This window comes from Hipposideros armiger, unplaced genomic scaffold (assembly GCF_001890085.2).
Source record: "Hipposideros armiger isolate ML-2016 unplaced genomic scaffold, ASM189008v1 scaffold_160, whole genome shotgun sequence".
Classification (NCBI taxonomy): domain Eukaryota; kingdom Metazoa; phylum Chordata; class Mammalia; order Chiroptera; family Hipposideridae; genus Hipposideros; species Hipposideros armiger.
In genome coordinates, this window is record NW_017731510.1 from 2,165,180 (window position 1) to 2,191,866 (window position 26,687).

Consider the following 26,687-nt stretch of genomic DNA (forward strand, 5'->3'; position numbering starts at 1 on the left):
TAATAATTTCTTAAAAGTAAATGCATAGTGACTCTAAATCTCCAGCCCTTCGAAATGGCAACATTATGCTCAAATTGCATTAAGTGCCATCCAGTGTGTAGGGGTTTGTCAGTCCCATAAAGAGATCATTCAGAAATAAAGTTCTAACAAGTCATAAACTCAATCTAAAGCTAAGCTACAATAATTCACAATTTAATGCATAATCGTCTGTCTTAAGCCTTCTAAATTATGGTTTAAAGGATATTGAAGGACTGTCCTCGGAAGTTTGAACTAAGGAAGCTTCTCTTTCAATTCTCCTGTACCACACAGTGACATTGAAAATAAGTCCATGAATCTTGATTTACATCTGCCATGGCCTGGCACAGTGATTGTTTTTTTTGGGGAATGTTGTGCTAAGTGCTTGTCTGGTGGGCTGTAAATAGATGTTCCATGTGAGAGGGCCAGTATGGCTCAGTGAGCCTGCTGGTGCAACATCTCAGAGGCCCCTTTTGGAGAGCCTCAAATCACATAACCAGTTTAAAGTCTCTGAGATGTCCCCCTGCCAAGAAATCCACTTAAATTTGTTTAATCCATGCTTTCCCCTTAATCCAAGCTTTCCCCAAACTTGGTTGAGCATGAAATCCTTGTAATATCCCATAGAATGATGTCTGTTCAGTGGTTCCGGGAATCCTGTCTGCTGGAGGCGGAAGAGGGGCTGGGAAGCTTGGCTCGGGCCAGGCTATAGGAAGCTTATAGGCCATGCTCGATTCTGAATTTTTCCTTTGTGTAAAAATGTTAGTGCCTGAACATCCCCTATCTGAAACCGAATTGCTGTAATTACACTGAGGCTCTCTGCTTTGGAGAGGGATAAAAGGAAGTGGCTGGCCTCTTATCCTCAAGGGACTCAGCTTAATGGAGAGACAGAAATGCAAGCTATCTTGATAGTAAGATAACTGACTTAAATAGAACTTTTGCAGAATGCTTTAAGCAAGGGCAATGCTCCCTAATATTCTGTGGGGATTCCGTGATGCTTGGTGGCCAGATTCCAGATTTGCATGCCTGGAGGATGGAAAAGGAAGACTGGATGAGGGCAGGGGACATGGTGGTGCCAGGATCATGGCGTGATGGAGGTCCAGGGCCAAAACCCTAGGGATTGTCAGGAAAGTTGTAGAGGTGGAATTGACAGGATTTGGGAATGGATTTAGAGGCTAGGGAAGGAATGCCTTAGAAATCAGAAAGCTTTTGTCTTGAGTAAGTTAATACTCTCTCTGAGGGTATGTATGGCTTTTTAAAAATTTAAACTCCCTGTTGTGTCTCCACCTGGACTCTTGCCTGATGCAGAGTAGACATCAAGAAATGAGCCTAATGATTAAATTATATTTTACAAAGTACATTCCTTATGCTACCTACTATTAAGGATGACTTTAAGTTCATGGGCATAATGTTACAATGCTTCATGTGTGAGCCTCATGAGAGGCCCATGGTGAGCAATATCCTTGATACCCCCAGATCACACATAAGGCTTGTAAATTTCCCTGGGTGTGTGCTATCTCAAATTTGCCCAATATTCTGAGTTTTCCAGAAGGTACCATCTTAATGTTTTTTTGTGTTTTTTTTTTAAAAGAACACACACACACACACACACACACACAGACACACACACACACACTGGGGGTGCCAAAAAAATGTGTACAAATGGACACTTTGGTTCACATTGCTCAAGCAGTAGTTCACCGTAATCAGAAGGGTCTAGATGCTGATGGTAGTCACTTTGAGCACCTCTTGTAATTGCAGAAGTCAAATGTGACTTGTATTCATCTTTTGTTATCAGTATATATTGAGCATTACAATTTTAATACAGTTTTTTTCTTTTCTTAAAATGTGTATACATTTTTTTGGCACCTCTGAGATAGATAGATAGATATTTGTGTGTGTGTGTGTATATATATATATATATATATATATATGTATACATATATAGATAGATAGATACATAGATAGATACATAGATAGATACAACTTAGTTACAACAGGTTGTGAGGCATAACAGCCATGAACCTGACACCCAGCATGGGGACTCTGTCTGAAGCTACCTGTGTGACGGTCCCCTACCATCTTCTCCTCCCTTCACTCCTGACCATCCTGAACTTTGTTTATTATTCCCTGGCTTTTAATATATGTATACATATATATGTGTTTATATCTATATATCTATATTATATCTATATCTATATCGAAATCTATCTATCTATCTATCTATCTATCTATCTATCTATCTATCTATCTCTTCCTAAACAACGTATTGTTTAGTTTTGATTTTTTTTGAGCTTCAAAAAATAAGTTGTATGTAATCTTCAGGGTTTTGCTTATTTTCACTCAGTGTTGTGCTGAAAAAATGTATCCACGTTTTAATATAGGTGTGGTTCCTTTTCGGTGCTGTGTATCATTGTTTTGTAGGACGATGTGTCATCTTTTCTCCTCTGATGGATGTTTGGACTGCTTGCAGTCTTTTGCTGCTCTGAATAGCATTTTCCTGAACAGTCTTGTACGTGGCCCCTGCCATGTAAAGGTTTCTCTAAGGCATGTGCTGAGAGTGGAATTGCTGGGTCACCATGTCTGCGCATATTCAACTTTGTGAATCGATGATGCCAACTGTTTTTCAGAGTGGTTGTAGCAATTCACATATTTTTCAGCATCATAAGGGTTTCCGTTGCTCCATCTCCTCTCCAACCCCTACTATTATAAGTCTTCCTAATTTTTGCCAACCTACATTTGGGTTCCTCCTTTATAAAAGCGCTTTTTAATGCCTTTGCTTGTTTTTCTATTAGGTTGTTTGTGATTTTCTTACTGATATGTAAGAATTCTTTTGTAAATTCTGACTATTAAATTTTTTATTAATTCATATGTATGGCAACTATCTTCTCCTAGTTTGCGGCTTGTTTTTTTCAGTCTCTCTGTGATTTCTTTTGATGAAGGGAAGCTTGTCATTTTAACACAGATTATTCAGTTGTTTTCCTTTTCATGGCTTGGGCTTTCTGTGTCTTCAGCAACCTTTCCTGAGATCATAAAGGTAGTTTCCTATATCGTTTTATAAATTATTTTTGGTGGTTTTGTCATATGGAGTTGATTTTGTTGTATAGGGTGTGAAGTAGCAATCCAATTTTATTTTTTCTATAGGCATAAGCAATTGTACCAGCCTCATTAATTGAATGGTTATCTGTGTATTCCTTGGTTATCCTCAGTGCCAGCACATTTTATCAATAAGTGCACATATGCATGGGTATGATTCTGACATTTCTTTTTCATTTGTCAGTTTCTCTTTCTACTAGTTGCATGTGATCCCTGTTGTTAAAGCTTTGTAGTAATTCTTGAGATCCTCTGTGGCAAGTCCCCCTTATTTCTTCTCCAGAAGGTCTGTCTCTTTCTTCTTTTATATAAATACTCTCTTGACGCCTTGTATGTATTATAATTGCATTGTATCTATAGCTCATTTACTGAAGAAATGATGTCTTTATGATAATAAGTCAAATAATCAATTACATGATCTCTTGAGTAGTTTCATCATGTCTTCCAAGTAAAATTTTATAATTTCTTTTTAAAGGTCTCCCACATATTTTAGATTTATTTCTGGAAACTGTATGTTTTTCTATGCTATGATAGATAATGACTGCTTAAAAATTTTACTTTCTACCTTTAAATTGCTAGCATTTCTAAATAGAATTTATTTTACTACATTATTTTGTAACGCCTTAAATTCTATTATTAATTCTTTTATGTAGATTTTTGGGACTTTCACTGTAAATAACAATACAACCTTTGAATGACAGGTTTGGCACATCTTTCCAGCCCTAATGGTTAATTTCCTTTTCTTGGCTTATCTTGCTGACAAGGCCCTTGGCACATTGCCGAATAAAAGTAGTCATGGGGTTACTTTTGCTTTTTACTGATCTGAATTTTTCTCGTGATTTACTTTTTAGAATGATGCTTGTTGTAGATTTTTTGTAGGTATCCTTTATCATGTTAACATGGATAGAAGCTAAATTGTATCAAATACTTTTTTCTGTATCCATTGAAATGATCTTATGTTTTCTTTAGTTTTAAAATTTTTGAACTACATTAACTAATTTTCCAACATGAAACCAATCTGGCATTCCTGGAAACATCCAACTTGGTCATGATGAATTGCTTTAAAAAAAAATTTTATTGACTTTTGTTTGTAAATATTTATTTAGAATTGTAAATCTATATTTGAGTGTAATTTGTCTATAATTTTTCTTTTCCTGTGTTGTCCTTACTGGGTTACAATCTCCGAGTTATGTAACTCACAATAATGAGTTAGAGATGCGTTCCCTGTTTTCATTTCTTCCCTGAATGTTTGGTAGAACTCACCTGGAATTTTCTTTGTGGAAAGATTTAAAGAACTGAGTCAATCTCCTAAATCATTGTAAGATTATTCTAGTTTCTTTTTCTTTGGAAGTTAGGTTATTAGGCTATAATTTTTTTCCTGGGCATTTGTTTATATCATTAAAATTTCAAATTTATTGTCTTAATGTTGTTCATAGCTGTGATCCTCTTAGCTTCATGACTGTAGCATCTCTTATTTTCATTCTATTTATTGTTGATTTGTTTCAGATCTTGTTCATTAGAGCAATACTACTGGAGGAGTTTGTTAGACTTTTCAAAGAACAAGCATTTGACTTTGTTTAATAGCCATTTGGGAGGGTTAATTGTACATATCTATTTCCCTTTTGTGTGTTATAAGTATTTTTCTTATCTTTTCTTATAAGTTATGTCTTTATACATGGAAGATATTCATCATCTAACTGACAACTTGGTTGTAAATAACTTCCTCTAATTTTTATTTTAGTAATTTTTTTGTAATTTATTTCATTATTTTTAAACTTAAGAAATCATTTTCTATTTAGAAATTAAAGATTTAAATTTTTCTAACTCAATTGTATATCTAAGTCTAATGAAACTCTACCTATAATTTCATTCTGATCTAGGATATGAAATAAGACTTGAAATAATGATTCAGAATTCCAGCTTTATGATCAGATCACCTGAAGCTCTTTTTAGAAAGACCTTTACCCAATCTTCTTCCAGGTTTACTGATCCTAAATTTGGGGATGGAGTGGAGTGGTGAGATCTCAGAATATTTGTTTCTTAAAAATACCACAGTTCTTGATGTACAACCAAGGTTGGGAGCCCCTGATTTAAATATATTTTAATTTTCCAAATAGCTACCTGATTGTTCCAACAACATTTATGGAGCAATCTTTTCCTTCATCTCTGATTTGAGATTTCTGTCTTACTCTGTGTTAAACTCCAGGGTATGCTAAGGACTGTTGTGGGGCTCGCTGGTTGTATTGGCAGCCTGTTCTTATACTGACATCACAGACTTAATGATAATAGCTTTATAACATATTTAATTGTCAAGTAAGGCTTATCATCCATCCTCTGTACTCTTGTTTTTAAAAACATATCTCATCTTTGTACTCAGAATATATATAGTCTGTTTTTCCATTTAAACATGTCATTCAAAACAAGGTCTGTTATACATTATCATCTTTTTTAATGTAGTATTCACCCCTTCTTGTTAAAGTTATTTGTGTGTCTGTGTGTGTATATATATTTTCACTGTTATGTAATTTTCTTCTTTTTCTTTGAGTTTATGAAAAAAATGGCATATCCTTGATTTTCTAACTAGCTATTATTGGTGCATAGGAAAGTCATTGATTCTCTTTCAGTAGAGTTCTTTTTTTATTAAATTTATTGGGTTGACATTGGTTAATAAAATTATATAGGTTTCAAGTATACAATTCTATCATACATGATATGTATATTGCATTGTGTGCTCATTACCAAAAGTCAAATCTCCTTCCATCACCATATATTTGACCCCTTTTACCCTTTTCTACTTCTGTCCCTCCCCGCTTTCCCTTTGGTAACTACTATGCTTGGTTTCTGTTGAAGTTCTTTCAGTTCTGAATTGTGTCACTTGTCCTTTTGATTGTGCCACTGTTTCTTTTACATGGAATGTCCTCTATCACTTCCTCCTCTCTCACACCTAGTAATTCCCTAAGCTTTCGATTTCAGGTGAGTTGTCACTTTCTCTAAGATGTTTCCTTTGGCCCTTTAACTAGTTATATCTTTCTGCTGTATGCTTCATAACAACCCATCTTATAGTCTAATGCTTTCTTTCAGTATCATTACTCATCTAATATTACTCTTCTCTGCTAGATTATAAACTCCTTGAGGACCAGGAAGATTGGGTCTTTTTTGCTACTGTTTCCCCAACACGTAATGCAGGACACACAGTGGGCACTCAATAAATGGGTTAAATGAATGCATGAATTTGTGCTTTAGCAACACCACTTTGGCAATGTGGAGATTGTGGTGGAATAGGAATGAGAAGGCAGAGAAGCCAGTGGAAATCTGTTCCAGGCAGAAGAGGAAGTAAGGTAGCCTTACCTGTCATGGAGAATAAGGATTAGATTTCGAGTGAAGAGGTATGATTGGCTGATGAAAGAAAGAGAACTGGGTGAGTGGGATGGCTCCAGGGGAGCTGGCCCGGGGAAGAAAGGTGAGGGGAAAGGTGGTGACATTTGCTTTCTCCCCTAAATACCCTGAAGGTAAGGCATGAGGGAGTGTACTTGAGGAATTGTTGTTCACCTCAAAATCCAACAAACTCTTTAGGTGTAAACAGAGAGCAGGTCTGTTTAGCTCATTCACATCCTCTAGTGAATCGCTTCTAAGGACGGTGGCATCTTAGCTGCTGAGATGTGAAACCATTGCACTGAATACTAGGCCATCCTTTGGCTTCACAAGGTAGAGAATGTGGGAATTCCATATAATGTGTGGTTTCCTTTTGGGTGGGCAGAACTTCTAATGGGAGAGCTTGTTTCCGTCCTTAGTCTGTGCCCTTGGGCTGTGGGCATACGAGGTCACATCCCTCTAGCTTGACTTTTTTGTGTTCTTTGTCACATGAACCCCTTTTAAGTCTTTCTGCAAGTGACATTGTGCCAGTGGTTCATGAAATACTCATCAGTGATGTGTGTTTTGATGATGCTGTGATCCTGAGAGGTTTTCGGCAGATATGGGATACCTTGTGATGCCCCTCTGTGTTCAAGAGAAGCCTCCAGAATCGGCACCAGTTCAGGGTTACACTAACTGACTGATGCAGACAGTAGAAGAAGGCTGGGATGAACCTCTCAGCGAGCCTAAGTTATTCACAAGTGGTGTCTGGGGCGCTGAAGAATAGGAAGACTTTTACTTCCTACATTGATGAAATGGGCTCTCACCCATGCCAGGAAGTCTAATGTCCTTGCTACCTCAGCAGAATTCCTAACATCATTCAGAACAGTATTATTGTTCCAGTTGAACACCATTGGGGCTGTGAACTGCAGATGGTGGGAGACAGTGACATTCTGAGGTTGTTGAAGTGAAATGTCCCCCAGTTGCGATTACCTCTTATTTGGAGAGGCAGGGCACACGTGGGGAGGGGCTGGCAGCTGACACATGCTTCCAACTGGGAACAGGTCCCTTATATTCCTTAGAGCTGACCCTAAACATGAACATGTTGCTTCCCAAGTTCATGGCCCCAAACAAATCACTGAAGGAAATAATACACTATCAGATCTTGCAACATAATTATCTGATTATCCATTTTCTGTAGTTTAAATGAATCATCACTAAACTTTATTGTAGTGAATGTGGTATGCACCCCGTGTAATTTATGTAATTTTTATTTTAGAAATATTTGTGTGCAAATGGGCACAGTGAATTGGGAGTGCCAATCATTTTGCCAGCTCATCAGATGTCAGTGTTTCGGTCAGTTTATTTCAATGCATGGTGATAAATGGGCTCTTCTTTCCAAATATGACAGCACTTGCTATTTCTAGGAGTCTTTCAACAAATGGAACAGGAAATAGAAGGCAGAAAATCACAGACAGAGTCAGTGTCTGGGTTGAAATCCTGATTCCATCCCATGTAACCTGAGGCCCATGACTTAAATGCTCTGTGCCTTGGTTTCCTTTTTGTGAAATTGGGATGACAGTGGTACTCAGGAAAGTTGTGAAGACTAAATAGGTTCATGCATGTGGAAGCAAGGAACATACATAGCATCTGACAAGTGAACAATCAAGTGTTAGCTAATGTTATTATGCAGTAGTTCCTAAAGTGTAGCTTCCACTTATGACCAGAATGCTAACTTAAATTAAATGATTCTTGGTGAATTGTCCTATTATTTAAATTTGGATTATTTTTTCATCAGCAGCCCCAATGGATTCAGATCACTGAAATTCATGATCTGTTATTAAAATATGTTTTCTTCATTAGTTCAGGAGGTTGATTAAAAGCTTAGGCATAGAAGCTACACTTGCTTTTTAACCCCAGAAAGTCACATAAGATGAACTGAAGATCCGCCTTTGGCATTGAGGTCAGAAAACTGAAGTGTGAACACAAGGAAGGAATATTTATTTCACTCATATGTGGACTATAAAAGAAAAAGTAGCAAACAAACTAACAAAACAGACTCATAAAAGCAAACAAACAAACAAACAAAACCAAACTCATAGATACAGACTAGAGTCATGGTTACCAGAGAGGAAGGGGGTGGGAGGAGGGTGAAGTGGGCAAAAGGGGTCAAATACGCGGTAACGGAAGGAAACAACACTTCAGGTGGTGAGCACACAACACAGTACACAGATATCACATTATAATACTGCACATCTGAAAATGACACAATTTTATTAATCAATGTTACCACAATAAATTTCTTATTTTTTAAAATTTCAGTATAGTTGGTTTACAATATTATATTAGTTTCAGTTGTACAATATGGTGACTGAGCACATACACCCTACATTGTGATCACCTCACTGAGTCTAGTAATCATCTGTCACTCTGCAAACTCACCACAATGTTATTATCCAATATATTTAATTAAAAAAAAATAAAAGGAGACAGAGTTTGTCTCTCCCAGCTGCCTCATCTGGAGATGTGTAGGTGCTAAGAACAGCTCAGTCCTAGCAGGATTTAGTTTAATGAGCACACAGAAATACACCGGAGAATCTTTTTTTCTCCCACCCTGGAAACCAAATTTGTGTCTCAGTGTCCCTTTCTGTAAAGCAGGAGTTAACATGCTCAGGTGCCTGCAGGGGTGAGGCAGATAACATAAATGGCTGTGGTAGGCCAGGTGAGTCCTGTCACCAACGGCACAGTAAGTACTTTCTTCTTCTAAAGGGGGCAGCTACTTTTGGGTCTTCCGTTCTTTCACATTAATAATGATTGATAGCATCATCTCCTAAAGAATTTCAGTTGTATGGCTTGAAGTCTTGAATTCAGAGAGCTGTAGGAACTAATAGAGGCACCTGCATATGTTGGACCATTTGGTACCCAGCTCACTGGTGTGGGCTTATACATTGTCTTCTTAGTAAGTGAAAGGTGGTTGAACTACTGAATGGTCGGGTCCTTGAGCAGACAGTTATTTGGCTTTTGTTAAGATTCTCTAAGCCATATTACTTGCAAAAGTATAAGAATTTTGCAAATTTACCATGTAGGCGATAGGCATCTAGAAGAACCTATGTCCAAACCACAAAAATAACCAGTCATTCATCCTCCTTTCCCAGCTAATATGAGTGGCTGCTGCCTCTTTACCTGTGAAAGAGTTAGCCTTCCTTTGGTTTTTCTGTCTCCTAGAAAATCACCAAGACACCAGTCACAGATCTGCCCCTGTTTTCTCACAGCTCCCAATCCAGAGCAAAATGATGCTTCTGTGAACCTTCCCCAGAATCACCTCACAGAACCCCAACCCATAACAAGCCCTCCCATACCTCTTGGAGCCCTCCTCCTCCCCCTCTGCCCCCCTCAACACACACAGTTCCCCACAGCCAGTTGGTTCCACCATGATTGCAATGAGTCAGTAAATCCAGCATGGTCCTTGTATAGTACGTCACGGTCACCTGTGGATGAAGGTATTGATACATATATAAGAGTATAAGAGTTTATGATATTATTATGTAGTCATTTACATTTTGGTTCTTGTGAAAAATTCAAGGCAGAAGGATATGTTATAGGAGGGTAGTTTATAAAGGAAGGTTAATGGTAAAAACTAACTGAACGGTTCATTTCAGTAAAAGCCATTTCACAAATGGTCTCCTTCTCAAGGTTGTGTATGTGCTGCCACTTTGGTGTCTGGGAAAGCCAGTCATTCTCTCCAGCAGATTGGCAGATCGGGTGTGATTCACGTTGCAGATAGCGGGCAGGGGGTGACCCTTTGAAAACCTAGTTTGAAAAAGTTCTTTCCAAAAGCTATAGATCGTACTGATTGTGCTCTTAGCAGGTTTCAACCTGTTGTCCAGGTCTGGAACTTTAGACAAGTTTGGATCAACAAGCATTTCGCGGTCAAGTTTCATTTAATGAGAGTTTGCTGCCAAGTCATGGTTGGGTGGCCAACTTCCATGCCAGGTGCCTTTCCACGGTTGCCTACCTGAGCTGTGGGGACCCAGCAAGGAGGCGTGGCCCTTTTTCCAGGCCAGCTGGCCCTGGCCTAGGCTGTCTCTGTGCCACTGGACATACAGTGTTTTGCTGCTGATGTGTGAAGGCAAAGGATAGAAGGAGTAGAAGTCAGGAATCCAGTTTGGGAGGCTTTTCCCAAAAGCCAGAGAAAAGCATTTTTAGTCCTTTCTCAACACCGTGGTTTGTTTTTTTTAAATGTAAGTTGATTTTTTTCAGGTCACTTTTCTAAAACACATGCAGTCTTCTCTCAGGCCCCGCTGTCTCCCTTGTGAGGCAAACATGGAGCTTTTCCTCGCCAGCTTTATTATGTCATTGAATTAATAATGTTGTAAAGACTAGATCAGAAGTCAATTTGGCAGCTGTGCCTTTAGGGAAATTTTTGGAAGAGTGACCTTCCATTTTTAATAGGCATGTTATTACATTTAGAATTAAATTACTGAGAGCCAAGCTACCCTCTTGAATTTGCTATTAGCCATTTTTTCCCTTTTATTTTTAATGAACTGGAACAAGTCGAAGCCAGTTGTTTGTGAGAGTATGCAGTCAGAAAGAAACTCAGAATCTTTCAGTCAGGCCCTTTATTTTAGACAAGTTTAACTCTTCTAAATGTTAGAGTTTTAAAAGTCTTTTACAAAGCATCCATTTCTTCTTAATTAAAGTGGAATGTGAGAACCTGTGGTCAGAAAGTCCAGTAGTATATTCCTTCACAACAGATCTGGGGAGAGGGTTAAACTCATCAAACATTAGAGCCCAACTTAAAACACCAACCCTTAAGGCACTGTGTGCTTGGGGCTGACGTAAAATAATGGAAGCAGAGGGCAGTTGGCAAGTCACTAGCTAGGAAGTTGGATCTATTCAAATATCAAATCATACTCCTAAGTAAGACAGAAAACCTTTTCATGGACGATGTTGGCATAGAAGAATGGCAATTTGGAGCTAAAAATTTAGATCCCATACTGGAAACTTAAAACAAACAAACAAAAGGGTGCTCCAGGTTAACTAAATATGACAAATTATCGAACTGTTGAAAAAACAGTAGAACATAAAAAGATACTATGCTCAGGCATGAAGCAATAAGCCAAGTCACAAATCTAGAAATAGTCCTTATTATAACAAGGCCTCTTGAGAGCAGGACCTGTTAGGTAGTCTTTTGGTTTCTGGCATCTAACACTTCTTCTTTGTAAAAACCCACACATTTGCTAATGAAGGTTAAGAATGCTGCAAGTGAAAATACCAATGTTTGTATCAGCCTGTGTGGATGTATAAGAGAATGTACAAAAAAAATTTTTTTTAGTGTGCTAGAGTGTTGCATTGTGAGTACTTTTTAAGAAAAATCCCTTTCGCCTATTTTCAGCCAACTGGGGGAAACAGTAAACTTAGAATATATGATTCTATATGCTTTTAAGGTTATATAAAGTCTTTAACCCAGCAAAAGGTATATTTGTTATGTATAGGTTGAAGATAATGATGCTGTTATAACAGACATGACTTGTTTAGAGCTTGCCTCATGCTGGGTGCTTTAAAAATAATTATCATTTCTCATAGCAACTGCGTGAGATGTATTACACTTCTGAATATATGTTACCAATACTTCTTTAATGCTAGCTAATTTGTGTGTGTGCATACAATGGGTGAAAGAGACAGAGAGAGGTAACCTCATATGTGTGTATAGTATTTAGACTCCTCTACTGAAATGCGAGTTCCTTGAAGTTCAAGAATATTATGATACACTGATTCTCTGACTTAGGAACATAAGCCAGCTGACATAGCAGATAGTAACTATAGGAACCATCTGTTCCACTCTTCCATTTCTGAAAAAATCTGCTGCTGCCTATGGCTACCCCCACCTCATGTAAGGTGTAAATATATATATAAAAGCTGAAAAGCATGCCTGGTGTTAAAGATCAAAATTGTTTTTCTACTTTACCATTATTGATTCAGATGTTATCCATTCATTCATTTTATTTATTGGTATATTGACTAGTCTGTTAGTCCTGGTTAGGATAGAAACACAACTTTTGTTTTTGACTGTACTTATAAAGGTTATTTGAGTGGGGCCTAAGATTTATCTCTTCTCTATTGCTCATTAGCTTGTGATAACTAAATCATATACTAAATAAAATGGAAATTGCTTTAAGAAAAGAGTGGGAATAAGAGTAGGAACTTACACAGGATAAATCAATATGCATAGCTCTGGTAAGACCGTCTTTCCTTCTATCACTTGTGTAAAGCAAAATTTAAAAGATGTGAGATCTACATTTGATCATAACCAAAAGGCCAAGAAGCGATAAGATATGAGATCTAATACCTGAATCATGAGTTGTGAGACTTACCTACAGTACCTATTTCTAACATCTCAGTGGGCATTAAAATTGAATTAAGCACATTCTTGGAAGTGATGGGTACATTTGTTGTCTGCATAATGAGAGTTAAAAAATAAGGCATTACAAGTGAGAAAATGCTAATAGAAGTGATTGGGTGAAGCTGTGATTTACAAGCTGAAATCGTTCCGTTGATGTGTGCTGAGAGCTATTAGGGTTGTATACTTTGAACATCTTTGTTTCCAGGACACTCGAGGCTGCACAGGTTGGTGATTAACAAGAATTCTGACATCAGACCATCTGAATTTGTATCCTGGCTCTAGGACTTCAACTTCGTAGCTCTGTGACCTGGAGCAGATTACTTAATCTCTCTTTGCCTTGACTTCCCCAACTGTAAAATGGTGTTAACACTAACCCCTACCTCATAGGACTATTGTGACGGTTAAAGTGAGTTAACATGTGCACATTCCTTAAAAGAGCATATAGCATATTGTCAGCACCATATATGATGGTTATCATCACCTGCCATGATTAATGGGCAAAGGTTTACCAGAACACAAAGCAACCTCACAACATCAGAGACGACGTCCTTTTGCAGGGCTGCATCCTTGGCAAAGTTGGGGTACCCAAGATGATTCCCCATTTTTTTGAAGGAAAGAATTTGTAGGCCTAGCATGTGATTGATTTAAGCCTAAATACTGACTGCCTCTATATGGGGTCCTGGTTCCCTGATTAATATCCTTGTTCTAGCTTTACCAGTTGAATATTTTTTTCTTAATTTTATTGAACAGGAGAAATGTCTTACTAATTTTTGATTTTGTGGTATAAAAATAAGAACATTTGTGAAATGTTCTGCCTAACTGACAAAAACCTGACTGGAAAAAAAAAGAAAAACTTCACTGGAAATTAAGTGAGCCACTTCGTCTGAAACAGTTATTCTGGGAAGCATGAGTTCACAATTACTGGCCTAAAGTGAATTAGTGACCAATCTAATTTGGAAAAAAATGAGCCCGCGGCAACAAATAAACCTTATACATTGGAATACTTATGTGCAGTTGTTTTTAGGCTGCAAAATATCGCTTAAAACTATGAGCTGGAGGATCTAAATGGTGCACTTGAAAAGCTTAAAGAAACCTGGGTCTGAAGGTGTCTTCTGGCCTACTGTAATATTTGCATTATCATCCTTTTATAATACAGAAAAAAACTCTTGTATAAAGATATTAGCTCATTTCCAACCACCCTGTCAGTGAATGGATGGCAACAGCATAAATACAAAGGAAAAGGAATCATCTAGAACTTAAATAGCTGGGAGGGAGTGAGGAGGTGGACATTTAACTGCCTGCCCTGTGCTTTGTGCTGGGTGCCGTTAGGCGACCATCCCAGGGAACAAGCACAGGTGTCCCGATGGGACGTGGTGGCTCCATTTGGCCTGTTGAGGAAACCCAGACTCAGAGGAGATAGTATCATGGCCAAGATCACACACGAAACAAATGACAGAGCTGAGATTCAAATTCAATTCCAAAGTTGATGAAGCCCTTGAATGTATAGGTTTAATAAAATATAACTAACACCTCTAAAAGTCAATTCAGTGCAAATATGACTTTTGCCTCAATGTTCATTCATTTTTAGCTTATGAGTTATTTCAAGTTCATTGTATCCATAAAATTTGAATTGAACTTTTAATTTTATTACTGAGCAAGTCTCAGGAGTTTGTAAATATGGGAGAGGTACAAATTTTGCATTTGAAATTCAGTACCTAGAATAGGAATGTCTATTTAACTTCATTACCTGCTGTAATATTCAAATGGCCTCATAATCCATCTTTTATCTTTCAGTGTAGACAAATCAGGCTACTGGCTTTTATCCTTTGATCTCCAAAGTTCCATCTGAAAGTCTCTACTTCAGGGATCGCAGGCCAGCTTCTTTTTCAGGACTAGAATCCTCTTTGTTCCAGACCTGTTATTTGGTGATGTAAAGAGATAGGCAATAGGACTTTATTACAATTTGTTATGTACAAAGAACTAATATGAATTTTGCTTCTATTCTAGACATTTGCTGAACTAAGGCACTTTTGGAGGTCTCCTTAATTGCCTTTCGATGATTTAAAACCATTGTCAAGCCTGTAACTTGGAGAAATTACTGTAGTGGAATGCAGGGGAGAAAATCTGAAGTTTAATTAGAAACAATAGAAGTTAGAAGATGAATGATTAAAATAATAATTTACTTTCTCGCATGTTGAGTGAAATGCCTTAAATATTGATTAGGTCTTAGGAGAGAATATGAAATGGGAATGGTAGTGATGTTGGAGATTTTGTTCTTGCCTTCCCCCCCTCACAGCTCCACTGGTATGGGCAGGGATCACTGCTTATGTCACTGTCCGGAGGTGTCTGTCTCTAGATGTACTGATGTACCCTGACTCAAAGATGACATACGCCAATAAGAATGCCCGAGATACATATGATCAGTTATAAGAGTAAGCTCTGAGGCTCTAATTGATAGCATGTGACAATAGTTAATAATGTGGTTTGGTATAATTAGGAGTTACTGAGAGTAGGCCTTAAGCATTCTCATTACAAAAAAAAAAAGTTAACTGTGTGGGGTAATGGAAGTGTCCACTATCTTGATCTTGGTAGTCATTCTGCAATATGTATGTATGAAGGTATGACAGACAATTAAGTTTGCGAACTCATCCTAGAAAAAGTGCTACATAACTCATTGCTGAATATCACTACAGTCACTTTCAATTACTCCCCTTGGGAAGCTATGCACTGATGCCAGCACCTAGTCACCCTTCAAAGCAATTTTGGAACTCTTTTTCTGGAATGACCATCAGAGCTGTCGTCATATTACCCTTGATGTCCTGAATGTCATCAAAATGTCTTTCTTTCAATATTTCCTTTACCTTCAGGTAAAGAAAGAAGTCATTGGGGGCCAGAACAGGTGAGTAGGGAAGGTGTTCCAATACAGTTATTGGTTTACTGGCTAAATCTTCCTCACAGACAGTGCTGTGTGAGCTGGTGCATTGTCGTGATGCAAGAGCCATGAATTGTTGGCGAAAAGTTCAGGTCATTTAATTTTTTACACAGCCTTTTCAGTACTTCCAAATAGTAAACTTGGTTAACTGTTTGTCCAGCTGGTACATATTCATAATGAATAATCCCTTAAATATCAAGAAAGGTTAGCAACACTGTTGGAACAAGTTCACGAACTTAATTGTCAGTATATCAACTGACCTCGTATATCAACTCATTATGTTGTATACTGTGAATATATACAATTTTATTTGTCAATTATTCCTCAATAAAGGTGGGGAGGGGGAAGCATGCCCAAGAAACTGTTCAAGACAGAGAGAGCAGCTTCCAGGGCAGCAACTGCAGAAGCTGGAAAGCCAAATGAAGTTGGGATCGGTTTGGCTATGATGGGTCAGGTGAAGCCAAAACTGGGTAGGCAGAGGGACCCTGCTGATCAAGAAGATATAGAAAGACCTTCAGAGAGAACCAGACACCACCGGAGACATGAAAGGGTTGTTCACTTGCCTGTTGCTGCCATCAGCTTTTGGCTTCCTGAGGCTGAGCTTTCATTTTCTCATGCATATCTAGTGACTACACACTCCTTACCTCGAGGAAACATGTGATGTCACTAACTTTCTTGGATAGTAGAGAGCCTTAACTCCAAGGGGAATGAGATTTAAAGAGACATCTGTTGCATATAGTCAAAAAGAAGATGTATGCTTTGGTCCAGAATGTTGGTGAATTAAGAAAATCATGTCCTGGCAGAGTGGACACCCCAGACTCCAAGATGGCATCAGTCGTACCAATGAAGGACAAGAAACTCATGGATGTCAAAATAGGGGATCTGCCAAAGTGGATATTGATGCGAGATTTCACCCCTAAAGGCATTGCTGGAGCATTTCAAAGAGGTTATTACTGGTATTACAAGAAGTATGTCAATGTGAAGAAAGAGAGTGTCGCAGGGGTTTCTATGGTGTGCTGGCAGCTTATGTGCTTTTCAACTACTGCCATTCTTATAAGGAACTCAAGCATGAGTGGCGACTCAACTACCACTGAAGAGGGCTCAGTGTGGAGGACACACTCTGCATTCCTGACCATGACTTTTTCCCAGCACCCCTGAATCCTTTGTTGACACCTAATAAAAGATGAGCTGACCACCAAAAAAAAAAAAAAGAAAAAAGAAAATCATGTCCTGTGGCATCAGGGATAACCAAAGCTGTGACTTTTTCTAGAGCTCAGATGTCCACAGCACCAGGAACGGTGATGGCCGCGCTCAGGAGTCCTGGGTGGTGGAAGTCTCCGTGCGCAGTGGTGCAGCTGTGCAGCAAACCCAGCCTTTTCTCTTGCAGGGGAGGGCAGCTATTGCCTGATAAGCATTGGTATTCAAGTTCAGGATTATGTCAATATACCTAGAAGTCATGACAGATTATTCAACTTTTTTGAGTATTTTGGAATACATAGGTAAGAATTAGGACAAGGTGGTATAATATTTTAATCAAGGGCAGAGATGCTTTGTGCAAACTTTCATTCCTTAGTATATGACTTCCATTCCAGATTTGGCAACATGTGTGAAAGGTGGACAAGGTTATGGGGCTCCTGGGGACCAGCACTAATATGTGTTTGCACAGTTGTGCCTGTGCCAGGTAAGGGCCTAATCTGAAACAGTCCATACCTCCTGTCATCCACTCGTGAATTCCAGAAAGCATGGATTTTCAAGTTGCATACGATTACCACGTTGGCTAGGTTCTTTAATCCAGAGCTAGATTTAAAAGCCTTATATATTCATAAAATGTGTGGTGGAAATTTTAAGATTAAGACTGCCGTTTCTTTCCTTTGCTTTTTATTGGCCAGTGGGAATTACATCAAGGGATTGCAAGGCAAACTTTCAAATGTTTACCCAGGCTGAGGCTGCTCTGCCTTCATGTTTTCAAGTACCAACATGGTATGACATAGGTTTTACACTTCATGGGAAAATCTTCCTTTGGAATATTTTAATTAAAGAAACTTAAAAATTATTTTTTAAATTAATGACTTCAGATTAAACTTTGCTATCTGACATATTTGGGTTTATTATTTGGATTTGAATGTTTTGGCTTTAAAAGTGGGCATTTTCTCTTTTTTCACTGTTATATATGTTAAACCCTGAGCCTTTCCATGTCACCAAGCTGCAGTGTGACAAGTGAACATGCCTTTTAACTTCACTTTCAGGGAGATTAGGGCAAATGAGTAAAATTCCCAGATGGATTTGCAATTATATTAAGGTTTACTGGGTAGAGACAAGGTTGAGATGGTCCTAAAATTACGTCTGGCTACTCTGTCTTTAGAAGGACAGTTTTGTTCGGTCTGTTCTTATGATGAATAAGCTTTGGTTATTTTCTTTTTACTACTAGCAGAATGAAAAAAAAATGAGAGGCAATTCCTTTATTTTTTTCCCCAGCTTACTGTTTTTCATTGAGGTGAAATTCACATAACACAAACTTAATCATTTTAAAATGAACAATTTGGTATATTTACACAGCAATGTTGTGTAACCACCACCACTGTCTACTTCCAAAATATTTTTACCACCTCAAAATAAAACCCTGTGCTCCTTAAGCAGTTACCCCCCATTTCCCTCTCCGCACACCCCAGCCCCTGGCAAACACCAGTCTTCGTTCTGTATCTATGGATTTACTCGTACTAATTATTTCATATACATGGAATCATATGCTGCATGATCTTTTATGTCTGGCTTCTTTGATTCAGCCTCCAGTGCAGCCTTCTTTTGTGTTTGATTTTTTTCCTAGTGTGCCTTTTTCATCCCCTCCGTGCTATGGTCTGAATGATGATGTTACCCACCCCCACCCCCAAATTCATGTGTGGAAATTCTAATCCCTGAGGTGATGGTATTAGGAGGTGGGGCCTTTGGGAGATGCTTAGGTCATGAGGGTGGAATCTTCATGATGGGATTCAGTGCCATCATCAAAGAAGCTCCACAGGCTCTTTTGCCCCTTCTGCCATGTGAGGATACAATGAGAAGTCTGCAACCCAAGAGGCCCCTCACCCAACCATGCTGGCACCCCAATCTCGGACTTCCAACCTCTACAACTGTGAGAAATAAATTTCTGTTGTTTATAATCTCCTCAGTCAGTGGTATATGTTATAGTAGCCTGAACACACTAAGACACTCCTTTTTTTCCTTTTCTGAATATTTTTAATTTACTTAGTCGTTACCATGGGGATTACAATTAACACCATAAATTTATAACAATCTAGTTTAAATTGATACCAATTTGGCTTCAATAGGATATGAAAGTTCAGCTCCTATACAGCTCTGCACCCCTTTTCTCTTGTTATTGTCACATATTTCATCTTTAGACATTGTGTGACCATTAACATAGATTTATTTATAATTATTGTTTTATGCGTTTCTTTGTTGTTGTGTTTTTGGTTTTTTTTTAGCTGAGCCATCCTGCCACCTGTTGGCAGCTCAGTGGCAGCTTAGCTCGGGCCAGGAATCGAACCGCTGTTGCTCAGAGCTGAGCCACTCGGCCGGCCCTTCTTATGTGTTTGTCTTTTAAATCATGTAGGAAACAAAAAGAAGAGTTGCAAACCAAAAAGTAATACTGGATTTTATATTTACCTATGCAGGTCCCTTTACTGGAGCTCTTTATTTCTTTGTATGGCTTCTAGTGCCCTTTCATTTCAACCTGAACCATTTCTCCTACGTATTTCTTATAGGGCAGGTCTAGTGATGAGTTCATATGTTGTTTATCTGGGAATGCCTTCATTTTCCCTTCATTTTTAAATGGTACTTTTGCCAAATATAGGATTCTTGGTTGTCAGGTTTTATTTTTTTTTTTTTTGCTTTATTTCAGCATTTTAAATATTTCATCCTACTGCTTTCTGGCACTCATGGTTTATAGTAAAAAATTAGCAGTTAATTTTATTGAAGATCCCTGATACATGATGATTTGCTCATGTCTCTGTTTTGTGTTTGTCTTTTGACAGTCTGATTGTAATGTGTATTAGTGTAGATGTCTTTGAATTTATTCCACTTGGAGTTTGTTGAGCTTTATGAAAGTGTAGATTTATGTCTTTTATCAAATTTGGGATATTTTGGGGCCATTATTTCTTTAAATATTCTTTCTGCCCCCTCTCTTTTCCCTCTGAGACTCTATATGCATACATTGGCATACTTGGTGGTGTCCTACAGGTCCTTCTGGCTCTGTTTATTTTTATTCATTCTTTTTCCTTTCTGCTTCTCAGCCTGTATAATTTCAATTGTCCTATCTTCAGTATCCCTGAACTTTTTCCTGCTTGTTCAAATTTGCTGTTAAACCCCTCCAGTAAAATTTTAATTTCAGCTATTATATTTTTTAGCTCCAAACTCTCCATTTGGTTCGTTTTTATAATTTCTGCCTCTTTACTGATATTCTCCATTTTGTCATACATCATTTTCCTAATTTTCTCTACTGTCCATGTTTCCTTTAGCTCTTTGAGCATATATAAGTCAGTTGTTTTAAAAATCTTTGTCTAGATGTGCAATGTTTGAGCTTCCACAGGGATGATTTCTTTTTTTTTTCAGTAATTTATTTATTTTATTGTGAAATAAACATTTTTAAAATTAGTTTCAGCTGTACAGCACAGCGCAATAATTATACTTTTTACCCCTCAAAGTGACAATCCCCCTCCCCTAATCCGCTGCCGCACTCCCCCCATATCATATTACAATTCCCTTGACTCCACTCCCACACTATACTCCATGTCCCATGACCATATATATATATATATATATATATATATTCAATTATAGTTGACATACAATATTATACAACATCAGCTTCAGGTGTACAGTGCAGTGATCAAGCCTCTACCCCATCCATGAAGTGATCTCCCTAACAAGACATTTGACCACCTGACACCCTACAAAATATTTACAACATTATTAATTATATTCCCCGAACTGTCTTTCATGTCCCTGTGGCAATATTGTAGTTACCTATTTATGCTGTCTAATCCCTTCCCCTTCTCCCTCATCCCCACCCCCGCATCTAGCAACCATCAGTTTTTCCTCTGTGTCTCTGAGACTATTTCTGTTTACTTTGCTCGTTCATTCAGTATTTTAGATTCCATATACAAGTGAAATTATATGGTATTTGTCTTTCTCCGACTGACTTATTTTACTTAACATAATCATCTCTAGGTCCATCCATATCATTGCAAATGGTACGATTTCCTTCTTCTTTATAGTGGAGTAATACTCCATTGTGTAAATGTACCACAGTTTCTTAATCCAGTTGTCTACCGATGGGCATTTCGGTTGTTTCCAAGTCTTGGCTATTGTAAATAGCGCTGCAATAAACATAGGGGTGCATATGGTTTTTTTTCGAATTAGCGTCTTGGGTTTCTCTAGATAGATACACAAGAGTGGAATTGTTGGGTCATATGGTAGTTCCATTTCCAGTTTTTTGAGATACCTCCATGTTGATTTTTCCATAATGGCTGCACCAATCTGCAGTCCCACCAACAGTTCTCCTTCTGGTATTACTATGATGAGAATGTTGTTGCACTTGATGTTGTCCCACAGGTCTCTTAAACTATTTTCATTGCTTTTTATTCTGTTTTCTTTTTGTTGTTCCAGCTGGGTGATTTCTGCTATTTTGTCTTCTAAATCGCTGATCCAATCCTCTACTTCATTTAATCTACTGGTGATTCCTTCAAGTGTGTTCTTCACTTCAGTTATTGTATTCTTTAGTTCTAACTGGTTGTTTTTTTATGATTTCTCTATCTTTATTTATGTCCTCACTAAGTTCCTTAAACATTCTTATCATCAGTGTTCTGAAGTCTGTCTTTGAAAGGTTGGATACCTCTGTTTCATTTAATTCCATTTCTAGAGGTTTCTTCTGATATTTTACTTGGGACATGTTTCTTTGTTTCTTCATTCTGGCTGTCACTCTGTGATTGCTTCAATGTATTAGATAGATCACCAGTGAGCGAGTCTGTGTGCCGGCTCCACTGGTTCTCTAGCTGCCCTCGGCCTCACCAAGTTGAGCAAAGAGAGTCCTCACCAATTTCTACTGCCAGCCGTTGTAGAACTCCTCTTCCCGGCAAAGTAACTCTGGACTGGTGAGCTCGGTGTGGGGCTGGAGGGTCTCTTCCCCAACTGGAGAAGCCTCTCCACTGCTGAGGTGTCCCTCACAGGGTTCACCCTCTCTTGTCTCCAGCCCTCCTACCGGACTCGACATGGCCTTCTCTTTAAGTCCTTCATTTAGAGGTTCTGTTCATCTAGTGTTCAGGGGACTTACTTCCAAGGTTGAGTGTTGTATAAATTATTTGTAATTTTGGTGTGATCCTGGGAGGTGGTTGGCACAGCATCTGTCTATTCCACCATCTTACTAGATGTCCAGGGGTGATTTCTTTTAAATTATTTTTTCTTGTGAATGGAACCTATTTCCTTGTTTCTTTGTATGCTTTGCAATTTTTTTGTTCTTGAAAATTGGTTATTTAAAATATTATAATAGTATAACTCTGGAAATCAGATTCTCTCCCTAACCTGGGTTGTTTCTTGGCTATAGAGGGCTGCCATTTGTTTAGTTACTTTTCCAGTCCAGTTTGTTTTTGCAAAGTCTGTATTCTTTGTCATGTGTTACTGAAGTCTCTGTTCTGTTTTCTCAGTGGTCACCCAGTGATCTGACAGATTTCCTTAAATGTCTGGAGCAAAAGAGAAAAAAAATATTTTCTCCATCTTCACAGTTCAGCTATGAGCTGCAGGATGCCTTTAATGCAAAGCTAGGTCACCTGCAACCTGCTGTAGCCTTTACTTCCTGTTTGTGCAGAGTTGACAGAACTACCTGGGGTCCTCTCAGGTCTTTTCTGAGCGCGCGTCAGTTCTGGACATGCACACTGCCCTCTAGCTTTCACAGTATATGCGAGTTGTTCTTCCAAGTCCCATTCGTTCAAGAAACCTCCTCCTTAGCTTCTTGCTTCCCAGGCTTTTGGGTCTGTCCGCTGCTTGCCCTATCTGCTATCCCTTGCCCCAGTGGGCATGGGTAGTGTATGTCTTTCAATTGTCTAACAGATGCCACCACCACCTGGTTCAAGGGAGCAGAGGCAAAACAAAGGTTATCCTGTGAACCAGTCCCTCAGAGAACCACCAGACAGGTCAAATGCACAAGTGCAGTATTTTAAGAATAAGGTCCACGTTAGCCCCTTGGCAGCAGTAAGCTGCGTCACCTTCCTCATAGCCCCAGTGTGGGGACTGGTAGGCAAGTGAGTAAAAAGGCCATAGTGCTTTCTTCATGACTTTCTGCCATCTTGATTTTTATTCAGCACCCCTTTAGTTATGTAGATTTTTAAAAATTAAATCCCTGAGTTCTGAAATGTGTGTCAGTATTTGTCAGCTTAATCATTGCTTCAGTGGAGGAACTGTTTCTTTGAGCAACATAATCTGCCATTTTGGGGGGATGTCATTTGGTAATTACTTTCTTTTTGGTCTTTGTTTTTATTACGACATTTTTTTTTTAGAACAGTTCATGGCTAACAGCAAAATTGAGAGGACGACGGTACAGCAATTTCTCATACACCCCCTACCTCCACACATGTATAGATTGCCCCACTGTCAGTGCTCTTCCCCCAGAGTAGTACATCTGTTAAAATTGATGAACCTACACCGAAAAGTCATAATCACCCCAAATCTATAGTTCACATTAGGGCTCATTCTTGCTGTTGTACATTCTATGGATTTGGGCAAATGTATAATGACATGTATCTACAATTATGATCTCATACAGAATGGTTTCACTGTCCTTAGAAATCCTCTGTGCTTCTCTTATTCATCCCTGTCCCTCAAACCCCTGGGAAACAGTGACTTTTTGTCTGTGTCCATAGCTTTGCCTTTTCCAGATGTCATATATTTGGAATCATGCAGTATGGAGCCTTTTCAGATTGGCTTCTGTTGCTTAGTAATATGCATTTAAGATTCTTCTGTGTCTCTTCATGGCTGATAATGCATTTTTTTAAACTACTGAATAATATTCCAGTGTCTGGATGTTCCACTGTTTATTTATCCATTAACCTACTGAAGGACCTCTTGGTTGCTTCTAAGTTTGGGCAGTTATAAATAAAGCTGCTATAGAACATCTGTATGTAGGTTTTTGTGTGGACATGAGTTTTCAGCCTCTTTGGGTAAATACCAAGGAGTGCGATTGCTGGATGGTAAGTAAGAGGGTGTCTAAGTTTATAAGAAGCAGCCGAACTGCCTCCAAAGTGGCCGTACCATTTGCACTCCCACCAGCAATGAGTGAGAGTTCCTGTTGCTCAAAACCCTCGCCAGCATTTGGTGTTGGCAGTGTTCTGGATTTGGGGCATTCTAATAAGTGTGGTTAATTACTTTTGGAGGGAAGATCTGTTCACTTTGTACAAGTCTGAGTAGTAATATTTTTATCTAAACATGCTGTTCTTCAAGCAGCCTTTCAGAGCATGAGGATGTTTTCCTGCCAGGGATTATGAAATCAGCTCTCCTGTGCAGCAGCCTCTTGCTCCACAGTCAAGGCCCCACAGCTGTACGGATGGAGTCAGAGGTGAAGTGATCTCTTTTTCGTCCCTCTTGCTGCTGCTCTCCTGTTGACTGTCCCTGTCAACCTGTGTTGATTGTCCGCCTGTGTTGTCCCTGTTGCTTCCTGCCCCTTGCCTCTCCATTCTTCACTTCACTGTTCAGTGTTTCTGTCTCTCTCTTGTTTCCAAAGCACTATGTCGATCAGCTGACTTTTAGAAACATTTTAAGAACTTCAGAAGGAAGCCTCAACTTCTGTGGTTCACATTCAAGATGCTCCAACAATGCAGCTTGGTCTTATGTGCCCACCAGTCCCCACTGTATTGCTTTCTGTTCCCACTCAGTGAGGTCGGCCATCATTCCTGCTGTAGAACCTGGGCGGGGGGGGGGGGGGGGTCTCCATTTTGTTGTTTCTTTCACTCCAGTTTTCCCTCCCCTCCCCTTCTTTTCTTCTTGTCCATAATCGACTTCTTCCTCAAAATCTAGCCCAGATGTCAATTCTTCCAATTATGGGGGATTAGGAAGACTTTGTCAAAGTTAAAATCTACTTTTTAAAAAAATAGTTCCTTGTTACTTAACTTTACTACTGTTTGGCTCTTAATACTTTAGTGCTTGTATTGCAGTTATTTTTGGTACCTATCCTATCTCTTCCCTTAGACTTTAAGATAACATGAGGACAGCATACTTGGCTCATTTTACATTCTCTGAATTTCTTGGTGCAGTACCTTAGTGTCTGAAATGTTTACTAAGATTTGCCAAATAAATAAGTATTTAGGTTTAGCTATATAAAGTGAAAACTATTCTCAGAAGAATGTTTTACCATTTTTCAGCTATCAAACCAATATAGCTAACACAAGTGTGATTTTAAATTTAAATAAATTTGCTGAGCCTGACAGGGAGAGCCCTTAGCTTGGTTTCCTTTGACTTCCTGAGAAAAACAGATAGCAACACGCCATGTCTTGGAGGATGTTCCTACAGATAACTTAATTAGAAACTTACAGATTTCCTTACAGTCCATCTATGTACTTAGATGCATTGTTTTGTCTAGGCTTTACCTAGAATCACAACTTGGTGGTTTTCCACCTTGCGTTGGGTCCCTAGCACTGAAAGTTTGGCCCATATGTGAAATCATGATGATATTTTCCTTGTCAAACGGAAACGTTTCTTTAGTTCATTTCCTATTCACAGTTCTATTATATGTCATGCTCCAGCTGTGCCTGCAGCCTCTGGAAAAGTACAGCAGAGAAGGGTACAGTTTTGTGCACTGGGGATCCTTGTAGGCCATAGCATCTACCTTGGATGGGTACCAACATGGAGTTAGTACCTGCTTGTGTGTCTTTCTGTCATCTCTTTCTTTGCCTGGTTCTTTGAATGCTTTTGTCTTATTTGAAGATTCTAGCTTTTTCCTGGAGATATAATACAAGATGCCCAAGGAAATTATTCTGATTCAATTCTAGCTTGACCTTACAAGACACCCTAGAGAAGGTATCTTAGGTCTTTTTTTTTTCAGTCTGTAGCATCATATACCATATTTTGCTATGTACAATGTACAGTTTTTTGCCCAAATTTGTGAGGGAAAAATAAGGATGTGCATTATACATGGGTAGTACTAATTCCATATCTATATAAATGTTTTTAATTCTTTTATTTATGCTTATGAGTTAAAAGTGTAACTCTAGAAATCAATCACGATATCCATATGCAAAATAATATCCTGGAATTCGATAATCAGTTTTGTTGAACTTATGATGAACTTGCAATGGCAAAGAGTTCTTGGCCTTCTATGATACATAAATATCGTAAATTTGTTACCAGTTCATAAAATTTCTTGTACCTTGTATCTGTTCTTTTGTAATTATTTGTTACATAAAGTTTCTGTACCATAGTTAAAAAATACTAAAATTCCTTTATAATACAAAAAGCATGTACCTAAATGCAAACAAATGAAAATTTGAATTAAAAAATTAAAATGAAAGATTTTTTTCCTGAAAGTTTAGGCCAAAAACGTCAGTAGGCATTATACACTGTAGTACATTATACACAGTAAAATACGTACTTTTATCTAAAGTACTAAATACCTCTCATAGCATCACCTCAGGGTGTTGCTATGCTAGCAGGGTCGTTCCATTCCTCTTTGGGGTTGGAATTGAGGGTAGAAAGATATTCTTTCTAATATATTTGATAATGGAAGTTAAATCCAAAACTATATGGAATTTGTTTTTAAAATATATGTCCTTTTTTGTAAAAAAAAAAAAATTAAGGCACTAAATTTTCCCTACTCCCAAATTTCTAATTCTGGCTCCCATTTATTTTCTTCATTCTCTA

At 38.4% G+C, this 26,687-nt stretch overlaps 1 protein-coding gene and 1 pseudogene across 7 annotated transcripts in view; both read left to right on the plus strand.

Annotated features, from left to right (window-relative positions):
• The window catches only part of ATP8A2 (ATPase phospholipid transporting 8A2), a 624,797-nt gene that overhangs the window by 253,640 nt on the left and 344,470 nt on the right, over positions 1 to 26,687 (plus strand). The window lies entirely within an intron of this gene.
• On the plus strand, positions 16,617 to 16,885 carry LOC109387500 (ATP synthase subunit f, mitochondrial pseudogene; annotated as a pseudogene).